General features: G+C 38.0%; 1 long non-coding RNA gene across 2 annotated transcripts; it reads right to left on the minus strand.

Annotated features, from left to right (window-relative positions):
* Positions 1-13,320: 13,320 nt before the first annotated feature.
* LOC100781556 (uncharacterized) lies at positions 13,321-14,907 on the minus strand. Of its 2 annotated transcripts, XR_005891425.1 has the most exons (4): positions 14,134-14,907; positions 13,964-14,022; positions 13,814-13,855; positions 13,321-13,741 (listed from the first exon to the last, which is right to left on the minus strand). It is a non-coding gene; the product is annotated as an uncharacterized lncRNA (long non-coding RNA). The 2 variants fall into 2 exon arrangements; XR_414333.4 differs by having other exon boundaries at positions 13,964-14,907.
* Positions 14,908-15,126: the final 219 nt, after the last annotated feature.

Below are 15,126 nucleotides of genomic sequence, written 5' to 3' on the forward strand. Positions count from 1 at the left end.
CAAAGGTTTGAAGACCATCAAACCTTTCCAAAATCTTCGAAAGAAGAGATGAATCTTCTCCCTCATGACCTTCTTCACCAATATTTCTAGCACCCTTCTTTACCCATGATCCATCATGCTCCTTAATATAACCAAAGGATGCTATGACTGAAGCGCCTATAAGGAATGATCTCTTGATTGGAACATAAGGTTCAGAATCAAGAGGGATGTTGAAATGTTGAAGGAAGAGGGTAACAAGGTGAGGATAAGGCAACGGGGCATTCAATCGCAACGCCTTATGCATGCGATATCTAACAAGATGTGCCCAATCAATTTGTAAACCTTTATGAAAGGCCCACATGACAATGAGATCTTCTTCAAAAACCTGGGCAAGGTTTGAAGATCTAGGAAGCAAAATGCGAACTATAAGGTAATGGAGGATGCGGCTTTCAAAAGCCAATGAACCAGCAAGAAGTCTTCCAGTCATATCCGCTTGGTTGGTGCAAACCAATCGGCGGGCATCATGCACAGAGAAATCGAATTTCCATTCATCAATCAGTGCACCCTCAAAAGTCATACCTTCACTAGGCAATTTGGTTAAGTCAAAAAACAGGGATTGGTCAATGACCATCTTAATCCCATAGATTTCAGACATTAGAACACCTTCATGAATTTCTAAATTAGAATAGAAGGCTTTTGTTAGTGCTTAGCTTTACTTAGTTTTAAAAGATTGGCTAAAATTTTGTTAAAACATAAAGCACTTAGACAATGAAGGAAAGCTGGAGTTGCTGCACATGATGTCTAACATTATGTCAAGGAATCAGATTGGGGTGCACAATGCACAAGGCAAGATAAAATGTCAAATGAAGAATTGAAGCTGCAGGATCCACGATGTCGGATACAATGTCCAGGACATCCTGCCCGAAAATACTGGACACATAAATCTGTTATATCTTTAACAGATTAATGTGCAGTCAGCAACAGATTAGGAGCTCTATCTTTAGGAACGAATTAAAAGATAATTAAAGATTGAATTACAAACTTGAATAGTTTCGTTCAGGGATTAGAGATTGAAGATAAAAACTAAAAGATAAAACTTTATCTTTTAGATCTTTAAGTGCAGATTTTTCAGGAGAATGATAGAGCTTATCCAGCGGAAGTTGTTGCAGCCCAGATACGTACACTGCTATATAAACATGAAGGCTGCACGGGTTTTTTATCAAGTCAGAGATTGAAGAGTTATTTTGTGAGTTTTGTGACTTGAGTGTTTTGTGAGCCACCTTGATGTTACCCTAACATCAAGTGTTGGACCTGAGTGTGTAGAGTTGATCTCTATTGTTCAGAGAGCAATCTCTGGTGTGTCTTTGATTTGTTTGTAAACACGGGTGAGTGATTGAGAGGGAGTGAGAGGGGTTCTCATATCTAAGAGTGGCTCTTAGGTAGAAGTTGCATGGGTAGTGGTTAGGTGAGAAGGTTGTATACAGTGGCTGTTAGATCTTCGAACTAATACTATTTTAGTGGATTTCCTCCCTGGCTTGGTAGCCCCCAGATGTAGGTGACGTTGCACCGAACTGGGTTAACAATTCTCTTGTGTTATTTACTTGTTTAATCTGTTCATACTGTCATATACAATCTGCATGTTCTGAAGCGCGATGTCGTGACATCCTGTACGACATCTGTCCTCAGTATCAGAATTTCAATTGGTATCAGAGCAGGCACTCTAAATCACTGAGTGAGATCTAGGGAGATAAATTCTGATGAACATGGAGAAAGAAGGAGGACCAGTGGAGAAGAACTCCATATCTATGAATTTTGGGTCTACAATGGAACGAGAGGAAAAGAGGTTTGTGTACCGTATACGCTGTTCCTCTGATGAGAATAATGATCCAGAGGGAATGGAGGGAGGAATTGGTGCTTCTTGTGACCCGGAATGCAGCTGACTCCGACTCGAAGTTCCTTTTCTCTTTTTCGATGGTTCTGCCATTTGAAGAGTTTTTTTGGGATTTCAATCGGTTCAAATGAAAGAGATTGAAAAAAGATGAAGTTTGGGCTTTGTGGGGAGTGATTTGGATAAGAATTGAGTGAGATATGGCTGGAAGAAAAATTGGGGGCGAGGGTTTTCGAGAGAATGAAAAGTTGCAGGTTTCAGAATTTGAAATTTGAATAAATAGGTGCAGGGACGCATCGTAATCGATTACACACAATATGGTAATCGATTACCAGAGAGCAACTTTGCCAGAAATAACTGCTTGTAATCGATTACACTATTATGGTAATCGATTACCAGTGGTTATTTTAGCCAGAAAACAAAAATAGAAGGCTTTCTAGGAGAGAAGAAGTTTTGAAAACTATTTTTGAAAATACTATATTTGAAAATACTTTATGACTAATTTTCACTCATGTAATTTACATATCACGTCATGCAAAAATATTTAAAACATGAAGATAATCAATTTTATCAAGAACAATTACAACACAAGTATGAAGAATATTGATTTTACTTAAATAAATGAATGAATATTTCATGCAAATAGAATGAAATCAATCAAGCAAATATACTCATGATTTCAATCAATCAAAAGACAAACAAATAAAGAATTTTTAGTCATCATAGTCAATTTGTTTGAATAAAAATTTCAACTTTAAGAGAAATTTTAATAAGATAATGGTTTTGATATTACCTTTTTCAGAATTGAAGAGTCTAGATCTTCAAAGATGAGGATCATGCTTTTTATCCTTGAGAGAAGTTCTTGTCACTTTCATAATCTTTAGTTAGAAGATTAATCTCCTTTTCTGAACCATCAGATGAATCATTGTCATCCCATGCAATGTATGCTTTCTTAGTTCTTCTTTCGTCAAATCTTTTCTTTTCACTTTTCTCCGACCATTCTTCATTTGACGGACAGTTGGCCTTGATGTGACCAATTTGGTTGCATTTGTAACACCTAAGGACTTGAGAATCCTCTTGTGATTTTCTTCCATTATTGAAATTCTGACGCCTATCAATTCTTCTTTTCTTGATGTATTTCTGAAATTTCTTAACAAAGAAGGAAAAATCTTCATCATCAGAATCTTCTTCTTCGTTTTCTTCTTGTATTGAAGATGAGGCTTTAAGGGCTATGCTTCTCTTCTTTTTGTCATTTTCTTCATTCTGATTGAGGCGTTGAAGTTCCATCTCGTGTTCCTGCAATTTACCAAATAAAGTGGCAAGAGACATGGAAGAGAGATCTTTGCTTTCAGAAATAGCAGTTACCTTGGGCTGCCATTCCCTACTTAAACATCTTAAGACTTTATTAATTAAATCCTCATTAGGAAAAACTTTTCCTAATGATGCAAGATGATTTACAATATGTGTAAACCTTTTTTGTAAATTCTGAATGTTTTCATTTGGATTCATCCTAAATAACTCATATTCATGGGTAAGAGTATTTATTCTAGAACTTTTTACATCTGTGGTTCCTTCATGGGTTAACTGGAGAGTATCCCACATATCCTTGGCATTAGTACAATTTGACACTCTAAAGTACTCATCTATCCCTAGGGCTGAAGTGATGATATTTTTGGCTTTGAGATCGTACTGGATTTTTCTCCTATCTTCTTCTGTCCACTGATCTCTAGGTTTTTGGGTTGAAGTACTTGTGCTTACATCTACTATAGTGGGTATATGTGGTCCTAATTCTATTGCTTCCCATATATTTAGATCTATGGCTTCAATGAATATTTGCATGCGGGTTTTCCAATAATGGTAACCCTCACCATTGAAAATGGGTGGTCTGTGAATAGAATTTCCTTCAGGAAACAAGGGATTTGAGGAGGCCATCCTACAAGAAACCTGCTCTGATACCACTTGTTGGATCGAGTGGCCTCAGAATAATTAAGAAGGGGGGGGGGGTTGAATTAATTATTCCAAAAACTTTACCAATTAAAAATTACTCTTTTAAGGCTTTTACTTTTGTTGTTAAGAGAATATGGAGTAGAAGAGAAACTTAACAGAAAGTAAAAGCGAAAATTAAATGCACAGTGGAAAGTAAAAGAGTATGGAAGAAGGAAACAAACACACAAGAGTTTTTATACTGGTTCGGCAACAACCCGTGCCTACCTCCAGTCCCCAAGCGACCTGCGGTCCTTGAGATTTCTTTCAACCTTGTAAAAATCCTTTTACAAGCAAAGATCCACAAGGGATGTACCCTCCCTTGTTCTCTTTGAAACCTTAGTGGATGTACCCTCCACTAGAACTGATCCACAAGAGATGTACCCTATCTTGTTCTCAGTCAAACCCAAGTAGATGTACCCTCTACTTGTACCACAAAGGATGTACCCTCCAATGTGTTAAGACAAAGATCTCAGGCTTTTAAACCTTTAATACTTTGTGAATGGGGATACAAAAGAATTCTCAGGCGGTTAAACCTTTGAACGCTTTTGTATTAGGGAATGGGAAGAATCAAAAGAATTCTCAGACTGTGTCGTTTTGAATTCTTTGACAAGGGAGAAGGGAGACACAAAAGAATTCAAGCGGTTAGTCCTTTGTTCTTTTGGAAAAGGGAGAAGAGAGACACAAAAAGAATTCAGGCGGTTAGTCCTTGGCAAATGGCAAAGGGAGAAGAGAATGAAAAGGATGAATAGCACAAGTTTTCAAGGTTTAGAAAACCAGAAAACTTCAGAAAGCTTTTGGTACAAAGAAGAAGAAGAAGTTCAAAGAGATTCAAAGAGATTCAAGGCTTGTAAAGGATTGTATGAATAATTGTTCAAGATTGTTGTTGGAAAGATTGATTCGGAATGCAAAACAAAGTCTTGCTTTTATAAACTCTTGATGTCTGGTCAAGAAGGCCATTCAGAAGAGTTATAACTTTTTAGAAAAACTTAAAACCCATTTGAAAAAGTCAAAACCTTTTTGAAGAGTTACATCTTTAGATTTTTAAAAAACAAACACTGGTAATCGATTACCAAATATGTGTAATCGATTACACAAAGCTTTTGAGTGAAACAATGTGACTCTTCACTTTTAAATTTGAATTTCAACGTTCAAGGACACTGGTAATCGATTACCAAAACATTGTAATCGATTACAGCCTTTTGAAAATATTTGGAACGTTGTAAATTCAGTTTGAAAACTTTTTCAAACTCATTTTGCTACTGGTAATCGATTACAACAATATGGTAATCGATTACCAGAGAGTAAAAACTCTTTGGTAAAGGTTTTGTCAAAAACTCATGTGTTGTTCAAAGTTTTGAAAAACTTTTTAATACTTATCTTGATTGAGTCCTTTCTTTATTCTTGAATCTTGAGTCTTGAATCTTGAGTCTTGAATCTTGATCTTGATTCTTGAGATCTTGAATCTTGATTCTTGATTGTAGGCTTTCTTCTTGAGTCTTGAATTCTTCTTGATTCTTGAACTCTTGACTTGTTCTTGATTCACTTGAGATGTTCTTTGATTCACTTGAGTTTTTCTTTGATCTTTTGAACTTTTTGTTCATCACCATTGTCATCATCTTTTGTTGTCATCATTGTTATCATCAAAACACCTTTGAATCATTGTTGATTCATCATGAAGCTTTGCTTCCACAGATGGTGGTTTAGGCTTGAAAAAAAAGCTTTGTCAAAAGTGTTGGTGTACAACAATCTATGCACAAGGATCTCGTTAAACTCATCTGGGAGATAAGAAATTTGTTTTTTCATGAAAATTTTCAAATATGTTAACAATTGTTGATGGTTGATTTTAAAGATTAAGATTTTTCACGAAATTCTTTAGATCTGTTCTATTACTTGATTCAATTGAAAATTGTTTAATTGTATCGTATTATTTTATTATATGATTTTTGTTGTTGTATTTGTTGTCTTTGGATATGTAAATACATCTTCATTATATTTCTCACCGGAAAGAGATAAAGATAGAAAGGCTAAAAAGAAAAAACAAATAACAAAAAAATCTTGATTGTTAGATTAAAAATAAAATAATCTATTTTTAAAAAAAAGGAAGCGATCTTGGACGGTTGAGATAAGAGAAACTTGCAAACACATTGAGTAATAGATATATCCAAAGGCCAAAAAATAGTTACACATGTTGCAGGACCTATCGGACTTTACCACACTAGAAGGCGTCATAACCTATATCAAAGTGTCGCAACCTACCCTTCGACGGGACGGCGAGGCGAAAAGCCAAAGTTGCGTCTTCTCATGAAGAAAGCGCGTAGAGTCGCCACCAACGTTTATTCAAGGAAAACATTAGAAAAAACCAAAAAGAGGTCTGCGGATTTTGAAAATAAGGGTTCGGGAGTTGTTTACACACGGGGAAGGTATTAGCACCCCACACGCCCGTCACAAGAGACGACAGCCTTTAATCGAATGTGCAAAAATGTGACTTCAAAATTATGTGAGGACTTTGAGTCCTATGAAAGATAAAAGTGAGGACTTTGAGTCTTGTGAAAGATAAAAGCGAGGAATTTCAATCCTGGGAAAAATAAAGGCAAGGACTTTGAGTCCTCTAAAAGATAAAGGCGAGGATCTTAAGTCCTCTAAAAGATAAAGGTGAGGACTTTGAATCCTCTAAAACAAGCCAATAAGCACTAGTACCAATGGGCTCAACCTTAAGAGAAAGCAAGAGATCGACTTTTTGAGAGGGCCTCTCATCCTTAACTTAAAAAATTAGATTTGGTAAAGTGGTATATAAAGAGAAATCTACGCACTTATAGCCTAATATGAACATGATTTTGGGATGCAGATGCATGCAACCTTCATCTTGAAATGCTAATAATGCAAAAGGTTTTGAATCATGAAAATTGTGTAATGCTCATGACATTCTTTCCTATTTTTGTGATTTTGATTTTGATTTGATTTTTTTTTTTGTGGAAAACACATATTGACTGTCTCTTTCTAGAAGACATGATAATTCATGCAACCTTATTTTTTTTTTTTTTGCAAATCTCTTCGATGACTCCCTTAGAGTGTATGTTTTTGTTTGATCACTTGAAAATTTTGGAGTGACGGCAATGGAGCTGTTTTACATTTAATCAATCAACCGAAACATTGATCCTAGGGTTTGTCCCTTTCTTTTTTGTTTAAAACCTTCTATTGTTCTGCACAGCAAGAAAACATAAGGCTTTGGGATCGATTGTGCACCACACTGAAGGATGGCAATGAATTGTCACACTTTGGTATGTGACCAAGTGAAACTTTCCTGATTTAAGGTCATAGAGTGATGCCAAGGGTTTGTCGATTCCACTGAAACTTGATGAAATGGGCTAATCCCGAAAGAATTTATACCACAAAGGCCACCCTGGATTCAAAAGGAATTCTAAGGAGTCTGCATGAGCAACTAATATCAGATGTACCCTACTATCACAATTGTCTTTGGGAATTTTCCATGAGCTCCTGGTCGAATGAGTTTTCTTCTCAGATGTACCCTACTATCACAATTGTCTTTGGGAATTTTCCATGAGCTCCTGGTCGAATGAGTTTTCTTCTCAAATGTGCAAGTACAAAACCTCGAGGATTCTTTTTGTTTTGTTTATATATATATTTTTTTAACAATCACAAGCGTGTGTAGGTTTCATTCTAGAATCCCAACTTAAAAGAAAAATTAGTCATTCCTTGATCCACATGGGCTTTACTGGGCTTGTAACGTGGTCAGGGGTAAGAAGACTATGAAAGAAAGGATTTAGAGAGGCTTAAAGAGTGTTTAAGGGTTACATTGAGTAAGAACCTCAAGAGCATTGCTTATACCTTTTGGGTTGAGCTCTACTCCTTTTGTCTTATACAGTAATCTTTATTGCACTTTTGTGCCTTTCTTGTAAGATTTGGAGATCTTTTGTCTCTTTTTTTTTCTTCACTCGCCTTTGGCGGACTTTATCTCTCTTTTTTTATTATTGTTTCCCAACTTCATGCATGTGTTGTTTGCATTGCTCTTCCCACCAGTTTAGCAGTGGTTCCTACTCAGAGTTCCTATTTTGTTTTTGTTGTTTTTCGAAAACAAATATGCTTTGGTTCGGAGAGGGTAGCAAGGGATAAATTAGTGTTTGGGATGTTGAAACATGGCCATGTGTCATTTCAAATCTTGACTAGATACTTTTGTAGTTTGGATTTTGAGACAAAACCTTAATAACACGCCCCTAATTGTTTGTTTTTTTTCTTTTTTATTATTACCCTAACTTTTGCCTAGGTCACCCTTTCAGGTTCTGAACCTATCGGGTAAGAACTTCTGATCTGCCCCTAAGTTTGCTTGAGGCTCATGCATGGTGCCTCTCATTGCCCCAATGTAGGGCTCTGAGGTATCTATTGTTGCCTTTTGTCATGACCTTGTAGCAAGGAAAAAAAGAAAGAAACTATGCAGGTTCTCAAAAATGAATTCCGAAGGATGAGAAATGTTTAAAGGATTTTCAATTGACAGATTAAGTCGAACGACTCTTGTTCTTGATAATTCACTTTTCTCTCAAAAAGAAAACTTTTAAGAATGATAAAATAAGGTCACATGAATGTTTTTACTTCTTATTTTTTATTTGAAACACGATTAATCAAACGTTTTTTTTTTACTTTACTCGTCGTTTACGGCACCCTCACCAAACGTGTAGAACGAGCAATTTCTGATTGAACAGACTTGGAGATCAACTCAGAAGTGCAGGTTGCTTGAGCCAACAAACCAATGGCTTACATTCACATTCCAGTGAAAGTAAAATAAGCAAAGACGTAATTGCGAGAGAATGAGAGACAAGGACATCAAATTTATCCATATTATTAGCATTGTGACTATTGTTTATAATAATGCCATAAACTTAAAAATCCTAATGAGTCATTGGAGACATCTAACAACAACCTTCAAATTGCCCCATGCATAGTGTAGCTTGACAACGTTAGAATTCGTAAGCGATTGTCCTCCTCGAATTTCAATTAGACTTTGCACCTTACGTTTCAGGGTCATACAATGCTCAATGGAATTCCCAGGAACTCCTCCATGATAAGCACATTTTGCATTCAAGTTGTATCCTCGGGAAAATGGAGGTTGAGGAATCTTTGTTGGGATTATGACTACCATTGCATTATTAAGTAGATATGGGAGCAAATTAGCATACGACACGGGAATTGGGGTGAATTCTACAGGCTTCTTTTCTAGAAAATTCCTTCCTTGGTTAGTGTTTTGGTTTGTGTTAAGGGTGGTGTTTGATATCGGATGTGCGACAGGAGGGCTTTGCGGCTGATTTAGGGGTGGCCTTTGTGGATGATTGGGTGTTCTTGACTGGTAGGGTGGTGGGCAATGAGAAGGACTGATATTGGCTGAGTGTTGACATTGTTAAGTTGGCGAGAAATTTGGCCATGTAGGGACAACAGTCATAGCACGGGTTCTTCCCTCCTTCTTATTCTCTCCATTTTCCCCAAGCTTCATATTCATCCAAGTAGGATAATTAAATTTTCCTCTTCTTAGATCCACTTTGATCCTTTCGCTGGCGAAAACCAAATCAACAAAGCTTGAAGGCATGTAACCCACCATCTTCTCATAGTAGAACATCGGTAACATGTCTACTATCATTGTTATCATCTTCCTCTCCATCATTGGGGGCGCTACTTGAGTTGCCATATCCCTCCACCTTTGGGCGTATTCTTTGAAAGATTCATGCTCCTTCTTGCACATGTTCTGTAGCTGCATTCTATCCGGAGCCATATCAGAATTGTATTGATACTGCCTAATGAAGGCAACCATTAGGTCCTTCCAAGAATGGACTCGGGAAGGTTCCAAATTGGTATACTAGGTGACGACTATCTCAGTAAGACTTTCCTGAAAGAAATGCATCAATAATTTTTCATCTTTCGCGTATGCCCCCATTTTCCTGCAATATATCTTCAAGTGATTCTTGGGGCAAGTAGTCCCCTTGTACTTATCGAAATCTGACACCTTGAACTTCGGAGGGATGACGACGTTAGGCACTAGGTACAACTCTGCCATGTTAGCAAAAGCATGATCTCCGCCTCCTTCAATAGCCCTCAGTCTTTCCTCTCTCTGATTGAATTTTTCCCTTTCCACCATAGCAGGAGGGACTCTTCCCACCGCAAAATGCAAGGGTTGTGGTTGTGGGAAAAACTAAGGGCCCCCAAAGTGTTTGGCAGGGGTACACCACTAACTGCTTGCCCTTCAGTGGCATATCGGAGGTGAGGTTCGAAGTCGATTAGATTATGGTCTCGGGGTGCTTCATGTGTCTCCTCCATGGGTTGAGAGACATGTGCATGATCAGATTGGGGTTTTTGGCTCTCAATGGGTATGGGGGCATGAAGTTGTCGACATTCTCATCGTGAGTGTGTGCAACATTGGGTGGTGCGTAGTTGGGAGGCAAGCCAGGGAATGAATGCTTGCTCTAAACTTGCACAAAATGGTGACTGGAGGATTTACTTGATTGAGGCTCGATAAGTAAGTCAGGTCTACCTCAGTGGTGACACTCGTAGTGGCAACTGCAACCGCATTGCTTTCCATTATTTTCTTCATGCTCAACATGGCCTCCATCATGGCGGCCATTTGGTCTTTCATGGCCTCCATGTCGGCCTTCATCTGTTCTTGCACTTCTTCTATTTCACTCATTATTCTAGCTCAGGCACGCGTTCGGTAAGGGCGCCATAAAAGTGCATTCTTTCCTTTTGATTACAATGATTACAGTTTTGATTTCAAGGAAATAATGAAATGAGCAATGCAACCAACGTGAAAAGAAAAAATAAGCATGGATGTATGTGAACAAATACATTGTTGAAGTATTGCAAATTTACATAGGGCACTCAATAGGGTCGAACCAATTTAGATTTTCATTAAAACAACATTGTTCATTACATTTTGTCAAAATGCAATAGGAAATAACGCATGGACATCAACAATCCCTAATTTTTGTTAATTATTTAGCTCAACCATGTGTTGGCAGTAGACAAAGAAGCTATGTAAACTTGATCCATCTTCTGCCCCAACTTTTGCAAGCTAGTTATTTCCATACTTGACTTTGACTTGATGAAACCTTTTTCTTAAAAGCATGTGCTTGGTTCGACCCCATAATCCAAGGAATAGAAATTTTGACTGTCAATACTTCAACAACATATCATAGAGATGAATGACTTGGGCATACTTATGCTATGCATGACACATGTAATTATGAGGTTGACATGAGATGCTTGAAGAAACATCATTTCCAAGTTAACCATGCATTAGGTACCATGTTCACATGATTTTCAATAATTTTTTAAGAGAAATGAGTGCATAATCCCAACATGGTTGGTTTATAGCTATCATCATAGTACCCAACACATGTAACTAAGAATGTGGTGTAAACTTTCACACTTTATGGTGACTTTCTTTTGTTCTTTCTTTCTTTATTTTTAATTTTTTTTTTTTTGCAGAGGAAAATGCAAGGATCATGCATGCAAACTATGAAAATAGAATGTATGCAGTTGGCAGAACAAAAGCATGCTAAATGAAAATGCATGACAATGCAACAACTTATGCAAATGCAATGCATGGATATGACAAATGATAAATGCAAGAATGATATGTACATTATGATGCCATGAAGAGATGCATGATGCGATCAAAGAACAAGCCAGAGTGAGTTTTCTATGTGCCACCCTAATTTAGGAACCTAATGGAAAGGATCCAAAAGTCCCCTTCTAGTCACAACTTCCAAGGATGGTTTCATGTAACTTTACCGGTCTCTAGAGATATCATCCTGTTAGATAATACATTGTGGCGATAGGGACTATCAGCGACAATGCATCACCAAAAGAGGAAAACTCTAGATAAGGCTTCACTGTTACCAAGCGAGTCAGAGACCCAGCATGAACACAGATTGACCTCCACTCCTTATGGCTCACATAGACCCGGGTATAGGGCCTAATATCTCAACGTGTGTGCGAGGCGTAGGTGCCATGTGTGCGTAGAAAAAAATATTTCTAACTATGAATGTAATTGATAGACAAACACACACCAAACACAACAACATAGCAAAGATTATATACAAATATGGACAAAACAAAAGATAAAAGGGAAAAGGGAACATAAATAAAGAAGAAGTCACGATAAAAACATTGCACACTGGCTGAATGACCTAACTCTCTAACAGTCCCCAGTGGAATTGCCAACTGTCACAACCAACCCTTTGGCGAAAGGGCGAGGCGAAAAGCCAAAGGTGCGTCTTCTCATGAAGAAAACACGTGAAGTCGCCACCAACATTTATTCGAGGAAAACGTTAGAAAAAACCAAAAAGAGGTATACGGATTTTGAAAATATGGGTTCGGGAGTTGTTTACGCACGAGGAAGGTATTAGCACCCCACGCATCCGTCACAAGGGACGGCAGCCTTTAATCGAATGTGCAAAAATGTGACTTCAAAATTATGTATTTTCCCTTTTTATATTTTTTATTTTTTGGGGTCGACAAGGGTGTTGCCCTTGCTTCTACGTATCCTCAGGTGCGATGAGGAATTTAAACCTACATAGTTCTTTAAGTCTGAAAGTTTGTGTGTTACATTAATTTTATGCTTTTTAAAAGATCGATTTTAATTGCGAACAAAAGTCGTTTAAGGCATTGGACCTTGAAACGATGTTTTAAAAATTTGAAAAGCGGAGAGAATGGTTAAGGCGTTGGACCTTGAAACGACCTCAAGTGATGTTTGATGAAAAGCAGAGAGAATCGTTAAGGCATTGGACCTTGAAACGATCTCAAGCGATATTTGATTAAATGAAGAAGTTTATGAGTTGGTTTTATTTTGGTTTTGCTTATTAACCTTCAATCTTTTTTAAAGATAACTTGTAAGGGTGCACAAAACAAGAAAGAGGATGAAGATGAGATTATTGATGATAAAAGAAGGAGATGAAGATGCACAAAACAAGAAAGAGGACTCGTAAGGGTGCGTAGATCGCATTCAAATCCTTAAAACAAAAACTAACCGGATGACAAACGAATAACAAACGAAGAACAATGTAGAAGTCGATTAGGATCGCAATTCGGTAGCACCTCGGCCTCGTTTTTCTCTTCTTTCTTCTTCTTCTCTCTGATTTCTCTCAATGTTGGACCTTGGAACCCTTTACTCAGCCTCCCTCACACCTATTTATAGCAAAAGATGGCATTAGGAGTCATGGCAGCTCACCCAGGCGAGTTATAGCTTCAACCTGAAGTAACTTTGCTTGCCCAGGCGAGCTAGTTATTTCACCCCTAAGCTATTTTGGGGCCTAAGCGAGCCAGGGGCTAGCCTGGGTTCAGAAAAAGGCTTAAAATGACCCTGTTGCCCTCTTTTTTTGGGTATTTTCTGTATTCCTTATGGAAACATCAAATGATCTTTCATCTTGCACGGTAACTGGTGTCATACAGCTTAATTCGGCTAGCGAGGATCAAAAGATCAACAAATGATAGTCTTAGAACGAAATTAGGGTATGACACAAAGTTATTAAACTAACACTCGTAGTCTTTATTGTCTAAGCCTTTCTACGCCCCAGGAATCTGGTGGGACTAAAGCGCTTAAGATTAACAATGTTGGAATGTCCATCAATAACAAGCTCAGCAACAACTCCAGTGGCAGGACCATTAAGAATATTATCCCAATTATGCCCTGTTGCAACATAACACCCCTTCACCCCTGGAACCTCTCCTATTACTCTCCCTTCACACATGCCACTCCTTCCCTAAGATGGCTTGAAACAGTCTTCACCACCTTTTTAAGCATCACAATTAATTCAGGGTTTCCCTTTATCTCCTCACGATTATCCGAAACTTCTTTCTCCTTCGACATCCCACATATATAAACCTCCCCTGAAAATAAATGTTTACATTATTAACCTCTTTATTAATATTATTATTACTAAGTGTGACTAATTACTACACCTGGGAATCAACAAGTTGCGTTTGTCCGAATGATACTAGATTCTGTTTGGAAGGGAAGAACTCATTAAAAGTGACCAGTTAAATTCTCTAATAAAAATTAATGATTGGTAAAGTCGGTAGATGTTCTGTAAAAAAATAAAATTAACATACCTGTGTGGGGAGGGTACACTTCGGGGTCAAGAGATTTTCCTCGTTTAGAAGAATAGTAACTGAGAAAGAGGGCATGCAGGGTTATAGAACCGGGCTCTCTGGCCTCTAATACAATGCTATGGGCCTTAAGCCCATAAGCCCATAAACTATGAACAACAAAACCAACTTACTGGACTAAGGGCCCAATGTTAACACCATAGAATCCGCTTCCAAAACTCGTCCTTCTTCAAGCACCATCGATCCAACTCATCCTTCTTCCACTTCCAACCGTTCCTATTTTGTAATCTCTATCTTCACTCCATGCTTCTCCACTGATCTATCAATCAGCGCGGGAATGAAGAGCCATAGGTGCACCTGCACTGTCATTTCGATGGTTCCAACCACGAGTAGGTCTGTCAACTCAAGACGACAACATTGAGGTGGCAGAAAAGGAGCCTTCAAATTCCGTAACGATGAGGCTGAGAGTGGTGAGGGTTCTGTAACTGTACGATCATGAACCGTCTAGTTCTTCGAAGAGTGAACGGTGGAGGTTGAAGCTCATGTGAGCTAGCTCTTCTAGCGGTCCTCTATTGCACCAATTGAGGGCAAGGAATCTGCCAGCTTTTTCGAATGCAGTGCATGCCACGTTGAATTTCTCAATGAGCATGATATAGACACCCTTCACCGCCAGAAAGTAGGCGGTGCAGACTTCGATGACTCCATCGCCGCAAACAACCACTTGCTTCGAATGATCCATGGACAGTGAATCAATCAACTTTGCTGTCAAGATGTGAATTCTGTTTTGCCAAAATGCAATTAGTGGTGGCCACACCCCACCACTTGATTCATTATTCATACTCATCCAAAATCTTTTTTCTTTTATTTTTTATTTTTAATCAAGCACATGTTTGTTAGTATGTTTGTTCACGTTCCGACATTGGCAAAAACTTCTACTATTTGATGGACTATTTGGGCCCTTCTGATAAAAGAAGTGCATATCCAATATTAGCGAACTACTATAGGCACCACCTACTTTTTCTAATGGCACTAACCGTGAGGGTGCTTTTTGTCCATATTTCAAAACTGTCCCCTTAAAAATTACATAATAGAAACGTGCTTCCATTGTGCAATTGGGGTGAAAAAAATGTACAACAAAAGTACACTTTCTTTGTGTATTTTTCCCC

This window comes from Glycine max, chromosome 5 (genome assembly GCF_000004515.6).
Source record: "Glycine max cultivar Williams 82 chromosome 5, Glycine_max_v4.0, whole genome shotgun sequence".
Taxonomy (NCBI): Eukaryota; Viridiplantae; Streptophyta; class Magnoliopsida; order Fabales; family Fabaceae; genus Glycine; species Glycine max.